Genomic DNA, 23,362 nt, shown 5'->3' on the forward strand with positions numbered 1-23,362 from the left:
AAGAGGAGAGCCATCTGCAGTACCACCAATGCGGCAGAGAGGGCCTCAAAATGGCTGTGGCTCAGAAGAGGGGAGCCATGGAGTCATAAGTAGCTAGCCATCTGGACACAAGCTGGGGTCTGATCAGCCCCGGCTGGGTCACCTGGAGGAGGTGGTATGATGTTGAAAGACCCGAAACACCCGATGATTCCAGGAACATCACTGAAGATGTGTCCAGAAGCATCAATAGATGTATGTGCACAGTGGTTTTGTCAGTTTTAGTCTTGGTTTGTCCTGTGTTTCTTGTGATATCATTCTGGAGGAATATTGTATCATTTTTTTTAATGCAGTCATTTCTAAATGACAATAAACAAGGACTGAGTGTCCTCATAATCTAACCTAATCTATATAAGATTTATTAATTGGATCATTTCTGTATACAATGTGGGAATCAAAATAAAAACAAGTATAATTATGCAACCAACTTTGTATTAACTTTTAGCCTGAATCTAAGGACAGTGTATGTATCTTGAGGTGTGCAGTCAGAACTGGGTGCAACACTCTTCAGAAGAACCAAAAATCTTTACTGTTGTATCTCAGTTTTTATTTATTTGTATTTGAGCGCTGTTAAAAATCATATATGGGTTTGGATAAAGGGATTTCAACCTAGAAGTTTGAATATACTGTATTTTCTTTCCATGAATGCTACCTTCATGCTGATGGCTTTATGCATTTTCTATCATTTAAATATTGCACAGGATACACAGTATTTGAAAACGGATATACAGTATTTGCAGGTTTTGTGTGATGGCAAAACTGAAAAAAAAACTATAGTCATACGGTACATATATACTTTTCATATTATTTACTCATTAAATACTGAACCCAAATAATTTTCAATGGAGATGAGATTGGGAGCAGGTGATAACCTAATCATTGAAGGCTGGTTTTCATTTCAATGCTTTCACTGATTAGATTTGATCCTTACTATGTCTACGTTTGCAGCTGATGGAGCTTGTTCCATTTTCCATTTATTTTTTAATATGGACAGGTTACTACTTTTTCAGCACTTCTGTTGGTCAGCCTGAGTAGCCTTGCTGGATACTGCTTTTTTTTAAGTGAAATTAGTCATTTCAATTATGTGAAAAATGCATTGTTCTGGATGCATTCACATTACTTTTCTATCCATACTGTTTGGCTGAAATGCATGCAAATGTAGACAGTAAGAAACATAGAATGCTTACAACAGAGAAGGCAGCCATTCAACCACTCTACCAGAAGAAAGTCTGAGTTCCACTTTTCAGTCCCTGTTATGTCATCTAGTGAATTAATACATAAGTTAATCGCAATTAATATAAACTAAAGCCAAGTATCTGTTGTAGGTAGTCTAAATCTTAAAAGCCTAAAGGATGGCAAAGATCAGTGCTGCCCATTGGAGCATAAAATTCATGCTTGGTTTGAGGTCTTCATCCTTTAACACCTCTTTCCTCAATTAGTCAAATGCTACGGCTGGCTGATTAGAAGTTTCAAATGATTGGAGACTCATGCAGTTTTCTACAGAAGTACCCTGGAGAGCATTCTAATTGGCTGTATCACCATCTGGTATGGACGGACCACTCCACAGGGCCAGAAAAAGCTACAGAAATTTGCAAACTCAGCCAGCTCCATCATGGGCACTAGCCTCCCAGCATCGAGGACATCTTCAAAAAGTAATGTCTCAAAAAGGCGGCATCCCTCATTAAGGAATCCCATCACCCGGAACGTACCTTCTTCTCATTGCTACCATCAAGGAGGAAGTACAGGACCCTGAAGACACACACTTAATGTTCCAGGAATTGTTTTATCCCTTCCGCCATCAGATTTATGAATGGACAATGAACCAATGTACACTACCTCACTTTCAAAAAAAAAATTGCTTTCTTTTTATAAGACATTGAATTTAATTTTAACTATATATTTCCTATTGTAACATTTTTTTGGTATTATGTACTGTTGCCCTAAAAAACAAGTTTCATGACAAAATTCTGGGATATTAAACCTGATTCTGATTGTGAATGTAATAGTGGATTTCAACTTTGATATTTGCCTTCACTATGAGGGAGCTCTTGAGGATGTTTTAGACCATAATACCATAAGACATAGGAGCAGAATTAGGCCATTTGGCCCATTGAGTCTGCTCTGCCATTCAAACATGGTTGATCCTTTTTTTTCCCTTCTCAGCCCCACTTCTCGCCTCCTCCCCATAACCTTTCATGCAGTGTCCAATCAAGAACCTATCAAGCACTGTCTTAAATACACCCAACAAACTGACCCCCACAGCTGCCTGTGGTAGTAAATTCATCACCATCTGGCCAAAGAAATTTCTCCGCATATCTGTTTTAAATGAACACACCTCCATCTGCGTCCACTTGTCCTAGACACCAGCATCATAGGAAACATCCTTTCCACATCTACTCTGTCTAGACCTTTCAGCACTCAAAAGGTTTCAATGAGATCCCCCCTCATCCTTCTAAGTTCCAGCAAGCACAGACCCAGAGCTATCAAGTGTTCCTTGATTGATAGCCCTTTCATTCCAAGAATCATCCTTCTGAACTTCCTCTGAAACCTGTCCAATGCCAGCACATCTTTTCTTAGAGGAGGAGCCAAATACAGTCCACAATACTCAAGGTGACGCCTCACCTCATAAAACCTCAGAAGGTTCAATGACAAGCTCCTCTAAAAATGCCATCTTGTAGGCATTAAACAAATTCACTCTCTTGAGATCTATTACCAACCTGATTTTCCCAATCAACCTGCCTGTTGAAATCTCCCATGACAATCATAACATTGCCCTTTTGCCACGCCTTTTCTATTTCCTGTATATAACTGCCATCAGGGTCCTTTTACCCTTGCAGTTTCTTAACTCAACCCACAAGGATTCAATATCTTCCAATCCTATGGCACATCTTTCTACTGATTTATCGGCAGAGCTACGCCACCCCCTTTGCCTACCCTCCTATCCTCCTGATACAATGTGTAACCTTGGACATTCAGCTCCCAACTACTCTAGGGTCTTAGAATGGAGTTTTGTTTTTGAATGACAGACTGAACAGTATGGTTCGAAGGATTTTCTTTTTGGCAGATACTAATTATAATGTTCTTCCTATGCTTCAAAGAAAAGTCAAAAGTGACTTGGAACTCAGCCATTCAATGTACACATGCAAGAAATAGAGTCAGTGTGAGTTAAACAGTTTCCCATTCATTTCAAAGTGCACCATTAATTGATTTCCATCCCTTTGCAGCACACAGCAAGGAAACTTTCCTTTTCTCTATTGATCACCAGATTGCAAGCCTACACTTAATGTAATCTGGGATAGCCTGCTGAGCTGTGCAACCATAAATCCAAGCATTTATTAATCCAAAACTGTACCTCTGATTAAAAAAACATTAATAATTGAAGACATTTTTTGCATTTTGTGATAAATTGAACCAGTTTAAGATGTAAAGTAAAATAGACCTGTGTTTATCAAGCATCTGAACTATTCATCTAATCTTTTCTTGGTGGTTTATTTTATTATGGATATCTAATGCATAGCTTATTGAGTTCAAAATATCTGGAATCTTGTGAACTGGTCAATTACACTTCTGAATATTCACCATTTCTCTCTTGAAACACTGAAGATTTGTACTGTCATCGCAAAATACAATATTCCTCATTTGTAGTACAAAGCAATGCTGATAAAGACTGTGGGAAACGACTGTGAGAATGAGACATTAAAGGGGAATAAGATGTGATCTAAATTACACTGTTGTAAGTAAAAAGTTTAGCAGTCTCCGCACAGCACAAATAATAAATTATTCCTCTTACCACATAAAAGTGCAAATGGAATAGAAGCCTTCAGTGAAAGGGATGCAGGACAATGAGATAATAAGAATAATAAAAGAAATGGAGGTGAAAAGAGAGACATATGCGTTGCCAGTTTACAAGATATATTTAAGTAATATTATCACAAGATTGACATAATTTGTATGAGACATAGTGATATTGATAGATGTCGATTTCATGGATGGATTCATAGTTCCACTCACTTTTCACTTCCAATCAGATTGCCATCTCATGCTATGGTGTATCAAGGGGATTAGTGCTTTTATGACTTAGAAAACTTCTATGAAGATCTTTGCCCACGTAAATGGACAATTAATCTTCAGGAACTACAAACCCTCAAGACTCAAGGGCAGATGAAAATTATGGCAATTCGATTGAAAAATAACTAAGTCCCAGCCTCTGCAGGGAATGGCAGTTATCAGAAAAGAAATTGCCATGCAGCAGAATAACTTACAAGCTACTGTCTGCAGAACTTCAATTATTCTGAGGAAATTATATAACCCTTTTCATGAGTTAGGTTTCTTATAAGTGCTATTTGTATTTGACATTATATTCAGCTGGGTCAGAAAAAGCAATGTAGTCTACTTGGAAAAATAAAATCAGGAGTATGATAGACCAAAATTGAAGCCTTTCAAATTGCAATTTTTCCCTGTATTCTTTGATTATCAATGTTTTAGTAATTGAATGTGAATTGTTCATTTATTTAAGCCAGAGAAAGCATGATTTCTTATGTGATTGTTATAGCTATATTTATTCACATAAATGTTATGAAAAATTATGTGGATTTAAAAATCCTCTTCCCTGAATTATTGCACAGTCTCTTCTTGAATTATTGCACATATTTCTCTGTCCCTCTTTCACTTTGTGATATCGGTAGCAAAATTTCATACACTGAGGTTACTAAATCTTTCCATGATCTCACTCTATACACATGAAAAAACTCCTCCAACCTAACTCTTCGATCAGGCCATTGGCTATGTCTTCTGAAATATCTTATTGTGTCACCATCTGTATTCAGCATTCTCATCAACTTTATATCATAGAACATATTGTAAAGTTATATACATTTTTTAAGGTTGAAGTTATCACTGTTGTTACATTCTTTCAACTGAAGGTATTCTTCAAGATCCCTTTTGCCTTTAATAGGAATATATCACTCTTAAGCAATGTACTTTGTTTGGTCAAACTCAGAACAATTCTGTCCATGGCTGTTGAAGTAAGCACAACCTTCCTTATAATTAATACTCTCCAACTCAGGTAACATCCTGGTTAACCACTTCTGCACTCTCTCTGAAGCCTCCAGATCCTTCTTCTCATGTGGCAACCAGAACTCCACTCAATATTCCAAATGATATGTAATCAAAGCTTTATACAGCTGCAACCTGACTTCCTACATTTATACTCTGTGCCTTGACTAATGAAGACAAGCATGCCAAATACCTCTTTACCTCCCTATCCACTTGTTTTGACACTTTTAGGGAGCAATGGACTTCCACACCATGATCCCTCTGTGTATCAATATTCCTAAGGGTTCTACCATTGATTGTATATTTTTTCTTTTGCATTTGACTGCCCGAAATATATTACTCCTCACTTGTCTGGATTAAGTTCCACCTGCCATTCCTCCAACCATATGTCCAGCTGCTCTATATTCTGCTGTATCCGTATACATCGTCTCCACATCACCACCAATTGTCATGTCACCTGTGTCCTGCAGCATTTTCATTCAATTCATTGATATATGTTACAAACAGAGACCGCAGCTCTGGTGCTTGCAGAGTACCAGTGGTCAGAGACCTAAGGTCAGGGAAATACCCCTCCATCATTATACATAGGTTGTAGAAAACAAACTTCTGCACCCTCTGATCTATTTCATGAACTGCTACAATCATATTGCTTCCTCAGCATTACATACGCCTCCACTTATCTTCATATCACACTCAAACTTTGCCACAAAGTCATCAATTCTATTGTCCAAATCATTGACAAACATGTGAAAGGTATTGGTCCCAATATTGACCCCTGAGAAACACCACTAGTCACTGGCAGCCAACCAGAAAAGGCCCCTTTATTTCCACTTGCTGCCTCCTGTCTGTCAGCCATTCTCTATCCATGCCTGTATCTTTTCTGTAATGCTATAGGATTTTATCTTGTTAAGCAGACTCATGAGTGGCACATCATCAAATGCCTTCTGAAAATTCAAATAAAAGACATCTAATACTCCTCCATTATCTACCCTGCTTGTTTTTTCCTTGAAGAACTCAAACTGATTAGTCAGGCAAGATTTTCCTTTACAGATATCATACTGACTTCGATTTATTTTATCATTAGTCTTCAAGTACCACAAAACCTCATCTTTAATAATAGACTCCAACACTTTCAAAACCACTGAGATTAGGCTAACTGGCCTATAATTTCCTTTCTTTTGCCTTCCTCCTTTCTTAAAGAGTGGAATGAAATTTGCATTCTTCCAGTCCCCCGGAACCATGCCAGAATCAAGAAATTCTTGAAAGATCATGACCAATATATCCATTATCACCTCAGCAACCTCTCTCAGGATTCTCGGATGTAGTCCATCTGGTCCAGGTGACTTAACCATCTTAAGACTTTTGAGTTTGCCTTGCACTTTTTCCTTAGTAATAGCAATGGCACTCACTCCTGCTCCCTGACACTCACAGATTGCTGGTATACTACTAGTGTCTTCCAGAGTGAAGACTGATGCAAAGTACCCATTAAGTTCAACTGCTATTTCTTTGTCCACCATTACTACCTCACCAGCATCATTTTCCAGAGGTCCAATGTCAACTCTCACTCACTTTTACTCTTTATATAATTTTTAAAAAATCTTTTAGTATCCTGCTTTGTATTATTGTCTAGTTTACCCTCATATTTAATCTTTTCCCTTCTTATAGCTTTTTAGTTGCCTTTGGTTGGATTTTAAAAGCTTCCCAATCATCCAACCTCCCACCCACTTTTGCTACCTTATATTCCCTTTCCTTAGCTTTTATGCAGTCCTTAACTTCCTTAATCAGCCACGATTACCTAACCATGCTATTTGAGACTAATTTCTACTCTGGGTCATATCTACCCTGTGCCTTGTGAACTATTCCCAAAAACTTCAACCGTCTCTGCTGCGCCATCATTCCCGCAAGTGTCCTCTTCCAATCCACCTGAGCATGTTCCTCTCTTATGCCTTTGTAATTCCCTTTATTCCATTGTAATACTGATATACGTGACTTATACTTCTCCCTTTCAAGCTGCAGATTGAATTCAATCATATTATCCATCACTGCTTCCTAAGGGTTTCTTCACATTAAGCTCCCTAATAAGATCTGGGTTATTACACAACACCCCATCTAAGTTAGCCTTTCCCCAAGTGGGTTCAAGCACAAGCTGGTTTAAAAAGCCACCTCGTAGGCATTTAACAAATTCCCTCTCTTGTGATCCAAAACCAACCTGATTTTTCTAATCCCCTTGCATATTGAAGTCCCCCATTACAATTGTGACATTGCATGCCCTTATTACCTGCCCTTCCCAGCTCCCTTTGCAATCTCAACCCCACATCTTGACTACTATTTGGAGGCCTATATATGATTCCCTTAATGTTTTTTTTACCCTTGCAGTTTCTTAATTCCACCCACAAAGATTCAACATTCTCTGACCCTATTTCACCTCTTTCTAAAGATGTAATTCTATCTCATACCAACAGAGCCACACCACCATATATGCCTTCCTGCCTGTCCTTTCGATACAAAATATATCCTTTGATATTAAGCTCCCAACTATGGTCTTTTTTCAGCCATGACTGAGCGATGACCACAGTGTCATACTGACCAATCTCTAACTGAGCCATGAGTTTGTCGACCTTATTCCGAATGCTACACACATTTAAATACAGCACCTTCAGACTTACATTGTTCACCCTTTTGAATTTTGCCTCTGTGCTACAATTTAGCTTTTCGCTCTGTCTTCATCTGTACCCAATCATTGGCTTGTCCTTCCTTACATTCATGCTACATCCATCATCTACTTGTAAACCTGCTGGCTTATCCTTAGCTCTATCATACTGGTTACCATCCCCCTGCCATATGAGGTTAAACCACTCCCAACTGCTCTGGTAAACCTGCCTGCAAGAATATTGGTTCCCCTCAGATTCAAGCGCCGTCATTCCCTTCTGTACAGGTCACACCTGCTCCAGAAGAGGTACCAATTATCCAGAAATCTGAATCCCTGCCCCCTTCTCCAATCCCTCAGCCACACATTCTATTCTGCCACCTCATTCTATTCCTATTCTCACTGTCGCGTGGCACAGGCAGCAATCCTGAGGTTACTGCCTTGGAGGTCTTGCTTCTTAGTTTTCTTCCTAACTCCTTGTATTCTGTTTCTGGGACTTACTCAGTTTTCTACCTATGTTGTTGGTATCAATATGCACCATGACTTTGGCTGCTCACCGTCCTTTTTCAAGGTACATCCTGGACCCTGGTACATGGGAGTCAAACTAAATCAATAATTGAAATGGTAGTAAACACAAGAAATTCTGTAGATGCTGGAAATTCAGAGTAATAGTACAAAATGCTGGAGAACTCAGCAGGTCAGCTGCATCTATGGAAATGAATAGATAGTCAATGTTTCAAATCTTCCATCTGATGAAGGGCCTTGGACTGAAATGTTGTCCGTTGATTCCTTGAAATTAAAATAATTAGTTTTTGGGACTGGCCCATTTTGCCATCGTCCTAGAATATAAATATATCCCTCCCTCAGATCACCATTATCAATATCCTTCTCCAAGCAGAAGTCAAATAGATTCTTATTTACCTGCTCTGATGTTCCAACATGTCAATCCATGGCCTTCCCTTATGCCAAGGTGAGGCTACCCTCAGGGTGGGGGAGCAACACCTTATATTCTGTCTGGGTATCCTCCAACCTGCTGACAAGAATAACAATTTCTCCTTCAGGTGAACAAATTTCTCCCATCACCCCTTTCTTCCTCACTTTGACCTTTAACTTCTTCTCAACTGCCTATTACTTCCCCCGGGTCGCCGCCTTCTTCCCCTTCCCTAGTCTCCACTGTCCTATCATATTTTTCCTTCTACAGCCCTTGACCTTTTCCACCAACCTGGCTGCATCTATTACCTTCTAGTTAGCCTCTTTTCCCTCCCTCCACCTTTTTATTCTAGCATCATCCCTCTTGTTGAAGAAGAGTCTTGGCCTGAAATGTCGATTGTTTTACTCTTTTCCATAAATCCTGCTGACCTACTGAGTTCTTCCAGCATTTTGTGTGTGTTGCTCCTTATATACCTGTTCCTTTTCTCCCTAAATATTACCTATCCACTAAGCCACCTAGCTCCATCTGCCCAAAATCTTTGTCTCTATCCTTCCCTCACCTCACATTTTTCTATCTGCCTTTCAACCCCTAGCTCACTTGGTTTCATCTATCACCTACCAAACTTGATTTTATCTCTCCCTCTCACTTATTAATATTGATTGTCTTCTGTCCTCACTCTCAAATTATCAACTGGAATTGTTGACCCACATGAAATGCTGGACGTATAGAGAGTCAACATTTTGGGCTGAGACTTCATCAGGACTGGAAAGGAAGGCGGAAGAAGCCAGAATAAAAAGGTGGGAAGTCAGGAAGGAGTACAACCTGGAAGGTTTCAGATGAAGCCAGGTGAGAAGGGGTGAATTGAGATGCTAGGAAGTGATAGGTGGAAGAACTAAAGTTCTGAAGGAGGAATCAGATTGGAGAGGAGAGTGGTCCATGGAAGAAAGGGAAGGAAGAGACACACCAGAGGAGGTGATAGTAGGTGAGGATAAGAGAAGGACTAATAGGGGAGCTGGTATGAAATAGAAAAGGAGTGGTGAGGGGCAAGAAGAGGGGGAGAGAAATGATGAGAATTTGGAGGAAAATAATGTTCATGCCATCAGATTGGAGGTTGCCCAAACTGACTATCAGGTGCTGCTGCTCCAACCTGAAGGTGGCCTCATTGTGGAAGCCAGGGACTAACATGACAGAACAGGAATGAATGCGGAGTGGAATTAAAACAGTCGGTTACTGGGAAATCTATGGTATAGCAAAGGTGCTGTTGACCATTCCAATGTTCCACAGTTGCTACTTGACATACTGAGTTCTTCTACAGGTTTATTTTTTACTACAATAGTCTTGTTGTTTTTAGTTAATTCAATATTTTTCTTGTATATCTGTTCTACTGTGAGGCTTATAGTTTATTCCCATCATCCCCACATTTCATATTCCTGAATTACATCCATATGGCTGGATAAGTCCTCCAAGATGTCTTTTGCTAGTGCAGCTGTGATATTCTCCATAATCTGTATGTTATCTCTTCCCAGCTCTTTTACATCCCACTGTCACATCTGAAGAATCATTCCTTTGGAACATTTGCAGCTTATCCACTCTGTTCTCAGCCAAGTTTCTGAAATGGCCACAACACTGTAGCTTCTGGTAGAGGAATTTGCATTTTCTCCTGTGTGGATTTCCTCCAGATGTTTTGGTTTCCCCTTACATGCCAAAGATTTGTGGTTTGGTATTTTACTTGCCACTTTAAATTGCTCAAACCATGTCAGTGGTTAATAGAATCTGGGTTTTCAAGAGAGAAAATGGTGTAAGGAATAGTGTTTATGCATACTTGATGGGATGAAGGGTCTGTTTCCATACTGTGTAGTTCTATGACTGACTTTTAGAAAATAGCATTATTCTGTCCAAAAGTAAGCCACTGTCTATGATGCCTATGGAGCAATCCATTTACACCCATTCCCTCACATTTTCCTCATCACACCGCACATTATTTATTCTTTAAGTCATATCTCACTCCACGTCGAGGTCTGTTTAAATGTTTTCACATCCAATGAATCCTGGATTACAATCATTCTTGGTGTAATAAAGTTTTTCCTCACATCATCCAGCTAACTTCCACCCATCACTGTTATTCTATTTCATGGTTGTTGGATCATTAACGAAAGGATTTCTACTGTATGTAAACCCTTGAGTATAATGTATGATTCTCAGACTTATTTTTGCTAGGTGTTAGATTATATTATATACTATTTAAGTCTCTCTCTCACCATGCCTGAACTAAAGGCAATTGAAAGGCAAAGATATTGGTGTATTTGGAATTATATGTAAAAGCAGATATCCTTCCCTGAAAGATAATAATGAACCATGGCTTTTTAACAACATTCCAGTCATTTTGTTGATGCTATAACTGAAAAGTACATTTGTTTGGAATACTCAAGTTATTAAACAAAGTAACTCTTAGTGGAAAAAAAATACTATCACAGCAACTTACTGAAAACCAATAAATCTGAGTCCTTATAGACCTTCCAGTTACATTACAGGAGGAGAAAAGGTGCAGACTAGTTAGCAGAATATCAGTTTAAAAAAAAGCTAGAACATATCATGGAGGGAGTGCTGACAGGAAAATTAGAATTGTGCAGAGGCAAAGTGAATTTGAGATTTGGAAGACATGCCTGACTAATCCAATTTTTAGATTATATCTAACAAAATAAATACTGATGGAGCAGTAGAAGTTTAGGCTTTAAAGAGGAATTCTGGATTATGGAACAAATTAAGCACATGGGATTGAGGGTAATTGGTAGTGTGAACCAAAACAAGGACAGAAAATAAAGCAGATATAACAATATATACTCAGGGGCTATTTTATTAGGTACCTGTTATGTTTTGTAACTTCTAAACATTAAATTAATTCAAAGAAATTCATGGGAGTCTGAAAATACAAGTGTATACTACAAGTTTACTGTAAGTGAGCCACACATGTATCACATGGTAGAATGATGACATGCAATATATTTATACATATAACCCATAGATTTAAATGAACAGGAATGCATAATCAACATATATAGATTACTCAAATATAACTGAAATATGAAATACACAATACTCCTCCAAGCTTAGCTGTAAATTCCAACTCAATTGAGAATGGATCCTATATATACAAAATACACTATTTTCAGACATCCATAGCAGAGTAACTTTTAAATTATTCCATTCAGGCTTAAATATTTATTCACTAGAGGATTTCTTACTCTTGTTGGATAATGTCTTTCCTGACAAAGGGCTCACTCTGCTTGGAAGAATAAATTTATGGCTGTGCAAAACAATCTCAGGTTCTGGGGTCTCCTCTGTGGTGGTTATAGAGGTCGACTCCGAGACTGCAAGAAGTGGTTCTGACAGCACTGGACACCTTTATTCTTCTTTTCTCTCTGGATCTACTTTGATTCCTTTCATTTTCATTCTCACATTCCTTTTCTCTTTCTTGTTCACCTCTTCTCTCCATCTCTTACCCCTTTTTCTTCTGGTTTGTGCATCTTAATCTTGGAAAGGTGCATTTAGTTCACTGGAGTATTCTCTTATTAAATCTCCTATTTCTCTCTATGTTGTTATTTGTGGACTTCAGTTCTGTATTTAACAGTCATCCCCCATAAACTGGTCAGCAAACTGAACACTCTTGGCCTTGGTTCCTCCCTGTGCTCATAGGTCATGGACTTTCTCACAGACCGACCACAGCAAGTCAGAATTAGTAAGCACACCACCACCCTCATCTTAAAAATAGGCACCCTACACACTCTTTACTCATGACTGCACCCTCATCTACACCTCCAACTCCATAATTAAATTTGCAGACAATACCACAGTGGTTGGCCTGATCTCGGACAAGGATGAAATAGCCTACAGGCTTGAGGTGGATCATCTGATGGAGTGGTGTAAGGACAACGACCTGGTCCTTAACACTTCTAAAACAAAAGAGATGATCATTGACTTCAGGAGATCGAAGGACGGAGTACACACTCCCCTCCATATACATGGAGAGGTAGTGGAAAGTGTGGAAAACTAAAGTTCTTTGGAGTTATGTTGTCAAAACAGCTGATATGGACCAGCACCTCATTGCTTGATAAAAGACACAAAAGACTTCTTCCTCAGAAAGCTGAAACAGGCTAAACTCCCACAAAAGCTGTTGCTTAACTTCTACAGAACAATTGAAACCATCCTGACCAACAGCGTCAAAGTGTGGTATACCAGCTGCACAGCCGCTGAGCAACAAGACCTGCATCGCATGGTGAAGGCGGCCCAGCGAATTGTCAGGATGCAGCTCCCAGGACTGGACACCATCTATTCCAGCAGACTGAGGAGGAAAGCAATCAGCATAACCAGAGACACCACACACCTCAGCCACTCCGTTTGAACCACTGCTGTCCAGCAAAAGGTTCAGGACACTAAAAGCCAGAACAAATAGACTGAGGAACAGCATCTTTCCCAGAGCTGCAGCCTCCATCACACCACTCCCACAGAACAATGACTGAGACTGTGAGCACACACATGCACACACAAGGACTCTAATACTTGCACTGATGGCACTTTGTGTGTTACTGTGATATTCTGGTGCTGCAGCAACTTATTTTCTGCTACTTATCTATTTAATACTGTTTTTCTATTACTGTCTTGTTTTCTTCTACTGCTTTATTTTAACCGCCTGAGACGAAGCCAAAAAGTTTCACTGTACCCATGTATAATAACAATAAAAATCATTCAATTCAATGAACTGATCTCTCTTGACTTCATCCACAATATCATCTGATGAATCCTGTTTTTCCATCTCCATTGACTCCTTTTCTTTTGTCCTTCCATTCATCCAGCTGGGCTTTGGTTTTGCATCTATTTTCAAAAGCAGCATTGTCACCCACTTGAAGTTCATGCAATAACTTTAAAACACAGAGTAGATTCTGGTTCTTTATACTCACAAAAGCCAAATGCTTGCAACTTCCCTGAATCTCCTTGAACTCTTTTCCAGCTTAAAACCAAGCTATATTTTGCAGGTAATTGTCTGATTAACATTTCAGAAGCTTTTAGATATGTGCTGACAAAAACTGTTGTAGTCAGACTGTCACTTTCACACTTCCTCTGAACAGTATGGTCCTTCCTTGGTCCAATATGCTTTCCAACCAGATGCACAGAGATTTGCACCAAGAACTTTTAGTCCATGGTTGGGCAACGGCTCATGGTATTCAGCATGGAGGCAGTTGTGTTGTTATCCAGTGCCTTTCTTAATTTACTATCATATGGCTTCATTGCCATGGATGTGGCAAACAAATGGTGTCACAAGGGGGTGCTGGGAACAGACCCAAATGCGAGACACAGGAACTGAGGTACAAGGAACAGGACTTGACTAGAGTAGGGATGTGACAGGATTCAGGCAAGGAGCAGGGTCAAGAATGCAGAGTTGGGCTAGGGAAAGCAGGACCAGGACAAGGAACCAAGGACTAGCAGACAAGGCTTGGACTCCGAGCCCAAGATTGGACAAGGACATAGAACCTGGGTCTTGCCTCAGGCTCAGACCCCAGAACAGGGCAAGGACATGACTTGGCTGCCAGCTGGGGTCTTGGGACTGGAGGCTGTGGAATCACTGAGGCCAGGGTTCTTCAAACTCAGAGACAGACTGGGAACTAAACATCAACATAGAGCTGGGACTTATCATTCAACAAGTCAGGACTCATCTTAACACAAACATGAGACAGGACAGAACATAGACATAGAGCCAGGACTTACCCTAAGACAATCCAGGACTCAACCTCTCCACACCAATGTGGAACAGGTTCATCTGTTGGGTAACAGCAGGACAGTCAGACTTACCCAACAGAGGCAAAGACAAGATATATCCCCCCACAGGGCAACAGCAAGACAGCCTGACTTACCCCACAGAGGCAAGGACAAGACAAGACCCAACCCCCCGCAGGGCAACAGCAAGACAGCCTAACTTACCCCACAGAGGCAAGGACCAGAAAAGACAAACACCAAAAAACAACAGACAGTTCTATCTCTGCTCCAGGGTAGCTCCAAGTCTCAGTTCAGCCAGCAACCTCAGCCGGCTACAGAAACAGCCGGATCCCTACTTAACTCAGAGCAGCTGGCAGCCACTCAGCTGGCCCAGGAAACAGCTAAATCCATACCACAAAGACTACTCCAACAAGTGGCAACAAGGCTCCGTGAAGCAGTTGTCCTCCAACCAGGCCTAGCAATTACAAATGGTTTCACTACCCTTCCATCAGCAGATTGCTCCGGACTTGTGCTCTCTCACCCATGCCCAGCAACCCTTTTAATGTGAATTCCTGCATCCCCAACTCCCTTATTTTAATTCTCATCATCTCTCTCTGTATCCCATACTTCCTGCAACTCAGAACTACATGTTGTACTGACTCCTCTTCCTGACATTCCTCACACAATCCTGTCTGGTGTTTCCCTATCATTTTCAATGTTTTGTTTAATGCACAGTGTCCCAGCCTTAACCTAGTCCACACAGTCTCCTCTCTTCTGTTTCCATTACTTACCCTAGTAACTGCAACACTCTTTTGTATTTGATATAGATGCCTCCCTTTCCCCTCCCTGTCCCATCTTTCTTGCCACATTCGGTTGACTTTTTCTCAGATTACACACTTAACCTCTGCTTTACTGATACTAATGTGCATTTCCACATTTTCTTTCTTTAACGCCCTCTTTGCCAACTCATCCACCCTCTCATTCCCCTTCACCCCTACATGTGCTGGAACCCATAGAAATTTTACCTGACCTCCCTGATTTGCAATTCTTGTAACTAACTGAAGGACTTCATAAAGTACATCTTGCCGACTGTTTGTGTGAAAAGACCTTAAACTTGCTAGAACTGAGGATGAATCTGAACATATCAATGCTTTGGATGGTCTGGCTTTCTACACCCATTGCAACGCAACCAACACTGCCAGCATCTCCACTGTAAACACCCCTAACTTATTAGATGTTCTTCTGCTGATTCCAATTTCTTTTGCTGGTATTACCACCCCAAACCCTGTCACTCCTGTTTCAGGTTCCTTCGCACCATCTGTATAAATGTGAGTATAATCACTATACTTTTCCATCACATGACAGTTAAATGCATTTACCAAATCTGTTTTATATCTTTCTTTCCTTTTTACCTCTAACAAATGCCAGTCTATGTCAGGCCATACAAGTTTCCATGGAGCTACAACCGGATAAGCTACTGAAGGACTTATCCTCAGATCAAACACTCCACATTCTTTCGCGATATCATTCCCTACCCGACTAAAGGTATCCCTCTGAAACCTCCCATTTTCCCAGCACTCCTGCAACACTCCTTTAGTAGGGTGAGAATCATTGTGCCCCTGCAAGTTAGCCCAGTAGTTTGCCATCAGTTGCATCCTTCTTAGTTCCAAAGGCATTATTCCCATTTCTACCTGTAGGGTTGACACTGGTGACGTTTTAAAAGCCCCACTGCACACTCTCAAGGCCTGAGCCTGAATCACATCCAGTTTCCTTATAAGAGACCTAGCTGCTGATCCATATACTATATTTCCATAATCCAATACAGATCTTACTAAAGCCACATACATTCTTTTCAAAGCTGAACAACTTGCTCCCCATTCCCTACCAGTCAAACATCTCATCACATTTATTACTTTTTTACATTTCTCCTCAACTTTCCTGATATGGTCTGCCCATGTTAATCGTGAATCAAATATAACTCCCAGAAATTTAAATGATGCAACCCTTTCTAATTCAACCCCATACATCCTTAACTTCTTCCCTACCTCAACCCTTTTCCTGGTAAAAAATACAGTTTGAGTTTTATCTACTGAAAATCTACATCCCCAATCATAACCCCACTCCACCACTTCATCAATTGCTTCTTGTAGTTTCCTGATTATAGTCCATGTTCCTGCCTCTTTTCCACAAGGCCCCATCATCCACAAACAGTGACCTACCTATATCCACTGGTACCTTTGTGAAGACATCATTGATCATAATCATGAAAAGTAATGGGCTAATCACACTACCTTGAGGTGTGCCATTTTCCACTATGTACTGTTTTGATAATTCTGATCCAATCCGAACTTGAATTTTTCTACCAAACAAAAAATCTTTAATCCAATTAAAAACTCTCCCACCAACCCCCATCTTGTGCAGTTTAATTAATAATCCTTCCTTCCACATCATATCATAGGCTTTTTCAATGTCAAAGAACACTGCCACTACTGACTCTCTATTTGCCTGGGCCTTCCTTATTTCAGTCTCTAACATAATCACTGAGTCCATGGAATTCCTTCCCTTTCTAAAACCACTCTGATAACTTGCCAGCATTCCCCTTTTCTCAAGCTCATATGATAACCTTTCTGTTATCATCCTTTCCATTATCTTACATATACTTGATGTTAATGCAATTGGTCTGTAGCTAGTGGGTTTTGACAGATCCTTGCCAGGCTTCCTTATTGGAATTACTACTGCTTCTTTCCATGCACTTGGTAATCTTCCCTCCTCCCACACTCTTATAAAAATGCAGCAACTTCAAGAGCGCTCCTTCTCCTAGATTTTTTAGCATCACAGAGCATATCGGATCTTTCCCTGGGGAGGTTGGTCTCGATCTCTTTATTGCTCTCACCATTTCTGCTAATGTAAATGGATCATCAATTATATCATCTGTTCCTTCTCTCCTGCTTAACACACCTGGGTGTTGGCTCATTATTCTTCCCCTTCTTCAGACATTTTCTGAACTGTGTATCAGTACAAATGACTTGGCCATGACCTCAGCCTTATCCCTACTGGAGACTGCAGTTTCCTCCTCAGATATCATTACTGGATATTCCCATTCCCTTCTATCTCCTCCCATCCTCTTAATCATTCCCCATATCTCTCCCACAGGTGTTGTTCTTCCTACCTTGTCGCAAAAACTCCTCCAACTTGCCCTTTTAGCTTGACGTATAGTTCTTCTCACCACTGCCTGTGCTTTCTCATATTGAACCAAATGCTGCATATTATGGGTTCTTTTAACTAGCCTGAATGCTCTATTTCTGTTTTTTACAGCCTGACAACATTCCTCTGTCCACCATGGTACCAGTTTTCTATTCATCCTATTTTTACTCCTAGGTATAGATCCTTCTGCTGCCATGATAATTGCTGAAGTCACCTGACTCTTTAATTCATCTACATTTCCAGAAATATCAATCTTTGTCAACCCTTCTTCACTCAACTTCTGGAACTTACCCCAATCAGCTTTTTCAAACACCCACTTTGGGGTTCCGCCACCTGGTCTTACTTCAACTCTTTCACCCACTGAACACAAAACTGGGTAGTGATCACTGCCTACTGTTGAAGCAGTCCAAACTCCCCAGTTACTAATGCCAGCCAAGGTATTAGACACTAACGTAATATCTAACACTGACTCAGTTCCTGTTGTTATATCTATCCTTGTGCTGCTACCATCATTCATACACACCAAATCCCTTTCTTCCATCAAATCTTCAATTACCTTTCCATTTGGATCTGTAATCTAATCCCCCCATATTGTGCTATGAGCATTGAAATCTGCACACCACACTACTTTATGTCTGTTTTGTCCTTGTATCTTTAATAGGCTGTTCAAATCCAACCTTTTACATGGATTGTAGTAGTTAATTATAACCACTCCCTCCCCTCTCTCCCACACTTCCACCACTATGTATTCCTGATCATCTCCTTTCTCCAGTACCCTATATGGTATACCTTGCTTGATTAACATAGCACAACCCCCTCCTCCCCCTAGATTTCTACCTTTCCTTATCATTGTATACCCATATACCACAAAGTCTAAAGTTGGTTTCAACCAAGTTTCCTGAATACACACTACATCCGGTTTTACAACCATTTCTTTAATAAAGTGCTTGAATTCCTGGCTATTGGCCAGTAAGCTCCTTGCATTCCATTGTAAAAGAATCACCATAATTAGTATTAACCAACACATGACACTTCCTGGCTTGACTGATTACCGAGGTTCTCCCTCACTTCCTCCCATGTCAGTCCTACTAACCCTAAATGGTTTACTGCTGCTTTTACCACCAGCTGAATTTTGTCACTTTTTGACTTTACCTCAGCAGTACTATTAATCACTCCTGCAATGAATGTCACTAGAGCCTTTTTGTCTACATAAATCCTGTCATTTGTTCTTTATTGCATCTCTCATATCCCTATTGCTCCCTGTTCATTAGGAGCATTATTCTGTTCTCTTGACATTCTTACAGCTTCTGCATAAGTGATCTTTCTTTTCACTCTTATTTCTTGAATTTTAGTCTCCCGTCTCACAACCTCACACCCACTATATGCAACATTATGAGCTCCTCCACAATTGCAGCATTTTGGTTGAACTCCTGTTCCGCACTTTCCATATTCATGATCACCCCCACATCTAGCACATCTCCTCTGCCCTTTACAGTTTTTAGCCACGTGTCCAAACCTTTGACAATTATAGCACCTCAATGGCTTTGGCACATACACCCTTACTGGGTAACTCATGAAACCCAGGAATACCTTCCTTGGCACTCTTTCTTCTTCAAATTCAATCAATACTGATTCACTTTCCTTTTTCATTCCATCCTTTGTTTTCAGTCTTTGAACATTCATTACTTTCCCTCCTTTGATATTCCTCTTTATCTCCTCCATATTTATACTCATTGGTATCCCCAAGATCACTCCTTTACAACCACTGTTTTGTGCTCCCACCCTCCCAGTGTATTCCACCTTGCATTTTCCTATCTCTTTTAGCTTGAGTGCTTTCTCAAGTTGTTCCTCATTCACACATCTTACCAATAAGTTGCTATCATTAAGGACTTTTGCAAATACTATTTCCCCTATCTTATGTCAGAGTTGTTGTTAGCACAAACAGGTTAATTTTCTTCATATGTCCCTGAGCCTTCTCATTAAACCTAATTATGACAACACCTCCTCTCTGAGCTTGTTCATCTTCCTCACTTTCAGAGCTTTCTCCACTATCATTTCTTATTTTTTTATTCCCTTTGTCTTGGTTTTTATTCATCCAACCCCTCACTACCTCCTCATTCCCTTTATTTCTCCCTTCACAATAATGCACCTCTCCCCAGCTGCCTACCTCTGGCCCCAAGTCTCTATCCCTCTCCTTCTCCATTTTCTTTCCCTCAACACCACCTCTTATCTTGTCCACCATTACCAGACCCACACAACCCCCTCCCAGCAATTTCCATTCCTTCCCCACTCTCTTTCCCTCAACAGGTTCCAAACCACATTCACACATCAAGCAAAACACAGCCAGCTTCCAGCAGCAGCCCACTTTCAGCAGCCTACACTCAATCCCAAGGCTACTTATATTGCAAGCCCAAAGATGGGAATCAGGTGCCTTTGATTTAGTCAAACAAGGGACAGCTGGAAGACCCGGAGTCCTTAGTCCACGGACCGGACCGTGAACCGGAATGCGGACTTCACGGACCGGACCATGACAGGTGGATAAATCGCCAAGCAAGTTGTAGTTGTTTCAACCAATCATATCCCCACAATGCTGGTCCCTCTGTTTTTTTTTCCACGTATGCGCTCAATGTGGCTTGTTGGTTGTTGTAATTCGCTGTTACAGATGTTATTCCCATCGGAGTTATCGTTTTGCAAGTGTGAGTTCTTAGTTGGATATCTGCAGGCTTCAGTTCAGTATCTTTGAATTGTCATTCAAACTCATTTTGTGGAATGACTGGAACAGCCAAGCCAATGTCCAATTCCATTCACCTCTGCCATAAGCAATATTGCTTGTCTACTGTTAATTTTCACACTGTAAATCACAAAGCTACATAATCCTGTGCCACTCTCATCGTTATCAGATTTTACATCAACAGCAAACAGATTAGTGCTCTTTTTGAAACCGCAATTTGATTTTTTAGCTTTTTCTCTTCCCCGTGCGGACCATTTATTTTTGTCTGACCGACATGCTCTATGTGTGTCTCCTACTTCGTTGCATTTTCTGCAAGTTTCACCTTTAAATCTGCATTTGTTTGGTGTATGTGAGCACCAGCCAGAATGGTGACACAACTTGTTCAGCCAAGATGGTTTCTGTTTAGATGCTATAATTTTGTTCAAGCTCATTTTCATTCCTGACTGTAACTCAATTGCATCTCTATCTGCACCTTCCGTTGAAACAGTGACTTCCATTGCTCGTTTGAATGTAAAAACTATGCTTCAGTTTTTGAATGCTTTCCTTTAAGATTTGAGAAACTAAACAATCTCTCAGTGTATCATTAAGACAATTATTGAACTGAAAATGCTCAATCTCTTCAATTCAGACATGAATGTTAAAATGGACTCTCTTTCCTTTTGATTCTGGTTATGAAACCTAAAGCACTCAGTAATCAATAATGGCATTGGTTCTAAGTGTTTCCACATGACTTGTACAATGGCATCAAAGCTTATCTCTGATACTTCTGGTGGTTTGGTTGGGGCAGTTATGCAAACTGTATGCCCTTAAATCTAATACACAAGGCAAAATTGGCACTCACTTTTCTTTGGCTATTTCATTTGCTTCAAAATACTGTTCCAATAGTTCAGTATACATGAGCCAATTACTCACTGTCTAATCAAACTCATCGATCTTTCTGATGTAATCAGACATTTCTGATTTTTTCCAATGATTAGTATCACCTGGTACTCACTCTTTATGAACCCTGAATTCTTCCGTTTTCTGTCTTAAAAAAACTCAATCATTTCTTCCCTTCTAAAGAACATGTGTTGCTTGCTTTTGTTTTGAACTCAACCATCTTTCCACATGCCCCTTTCCACTTCAAGGCTCCTCTGCATACCATTGTTATTTGAGTTACTATCACTTTCCTGTCAGCTTGAACCCGTCTGGCCATTCTCCTCTGACCTCTGTCATTAACATTTTGTCCATAGAACTGCTGCTCACTGGATGTTTTGCTGTTTTTCATACCATTGTCTGTAAACGCCAGAGATTTTGTGTGTGAAAATCCCAGAAAGCTAGTGGCTTCTGAGATACTCGAACCACCCTGTTTCTGATGGAAAGTCAATTCAGAGCCTTTTTGCTTACAGCTATTCCAAGCATCCAAGCTTGGAGATACCAGAAATGGCCAGGAGTGAAAATAAAATGATTTCACTACTTAAGCATTAGGAATTATGAGGAATTTGATGTATCAACAATCACCTTGAACGTTACAATGAAAATGAAAATTATAAAGATGCAATCATTGTAAGCATCGTATGAAGGTATTCCACTTTCTGCACAAAGGGTCCGTACTGATTTTGTTCATTTACAGTCAATCAAAAGAACATGACTGCGTACACTGGATGAATTCGCCCTTCAATAAATATTAGGGACTAATACACAGTTGTATAATATATTAGTACTATTGGCAGTGTTCTAATTTGTTCTGTATTTCATTTAAATACATTATTTCCTACACAGTTAAATGATAGTTCTTTTTTATGTTTTTAACTGTTTCCTGAAACTCTGGCTAATTGCGACAGCCACTAAATTGGGCCAAAGTGCACTGGTCCTGATGAGTCCCAATTAAATGGATTCTGCTGTACTTGCAATAGAGGGAGTTTAATAAAGATTTCCTGGATTGGGGCCATTGCCCTATGCAGAGATATAAGATAGACTAGAATTCATAATCATAAAAGATAATCAGATTCTACCAGGCTATATTCTTATGGAGCTTGTCAGGGATGTTGCAAGGATAAACTTTTCTGTTTATGACAGGTTCAGCTTGGCCCTAGAGCAAAGTGCCGGATATTCAGTTCTGAGAAGAATAGAACTATGTTCACCAAGGGAAGGATAAATCTTTGGAATTCTCTATCTATGCTGTGAAAGTCAAAACTGTGAATATATTCATGGTCAATAAATGTTTGAATATAAAAGGAATTAAGATTGTGGCACTGATGTTAAGTAGCCATTGTCTTATCAAATGAGGAAGCAGATATAAAGATTGAGTTATCTCCTGCTTCTACGAATTAGACTAGAAGTTTGCCTAATTGTAGATTAACTTCTGCATCCTTGGATTCCAGCACTTCTTAAAATTATTATCTCTATCTGTCCATCTTATGACTACCTTTTTCAAGGGTGTTCATACATACTCCTTTTATAGCTATTTTGGCTCACCATTCAGCCGGCATGAGAGAAGATTGCCAACTGTTTGGAAGCAAGAGTACTTTTGGACAGAACTCCCTTCCCTCATACACTGCAACAGGGTTTAGATCCACATCCCTTAATTCTGTTCCAAAAGGTCTGAGGAAAGATTGCAGTTCCAAAAGGTCTGAGGAAAGAATGAATTGCAGGATTTTTCTCAGGCTTAGTGCCACTAAGTGAGTGGACAATGCTATTAGTGCGAAATAGGCTCTATTTGTTCTAGAATGCAGCTGAGAAATATTGAAGTCCGAAACAAAGCTGCAACAAGCTCCATTAATTTTGTGATGAGAAAAAAAATAAAACCTCTCTGATGAGGCCAGTGAACTAAATCAAAACTCAGGCGATAAGTAACTCACTAGAAAAACACATTCAGTGGCCACATGTTTTATGAGGCTTATCCTTCTTTTCATGACAATATCCTTGAGAACTAAGACCAATTCTTCCTCAGAAGGACAGCTGGGGAGAAGTCACTGAACACTACATCACAGAAACAGATGCATCAGCCCACACCGAACTGTTACTCTGT

The sequence above is a fragment of the Mobula hypostoma genome, chromosome 3 (assembly GCF_963921235.1).
Source record: "Mobula hypostoma chromosome 3, sMobHyp1.1, whole genome shotgun sequence".
Lineage (NCBI taxonomy): Eukaryota > Metazoa > Chordata > Chondrichthyes > Myliobatiformes > Myliobatidae > Mobula > Mobula hypostoma.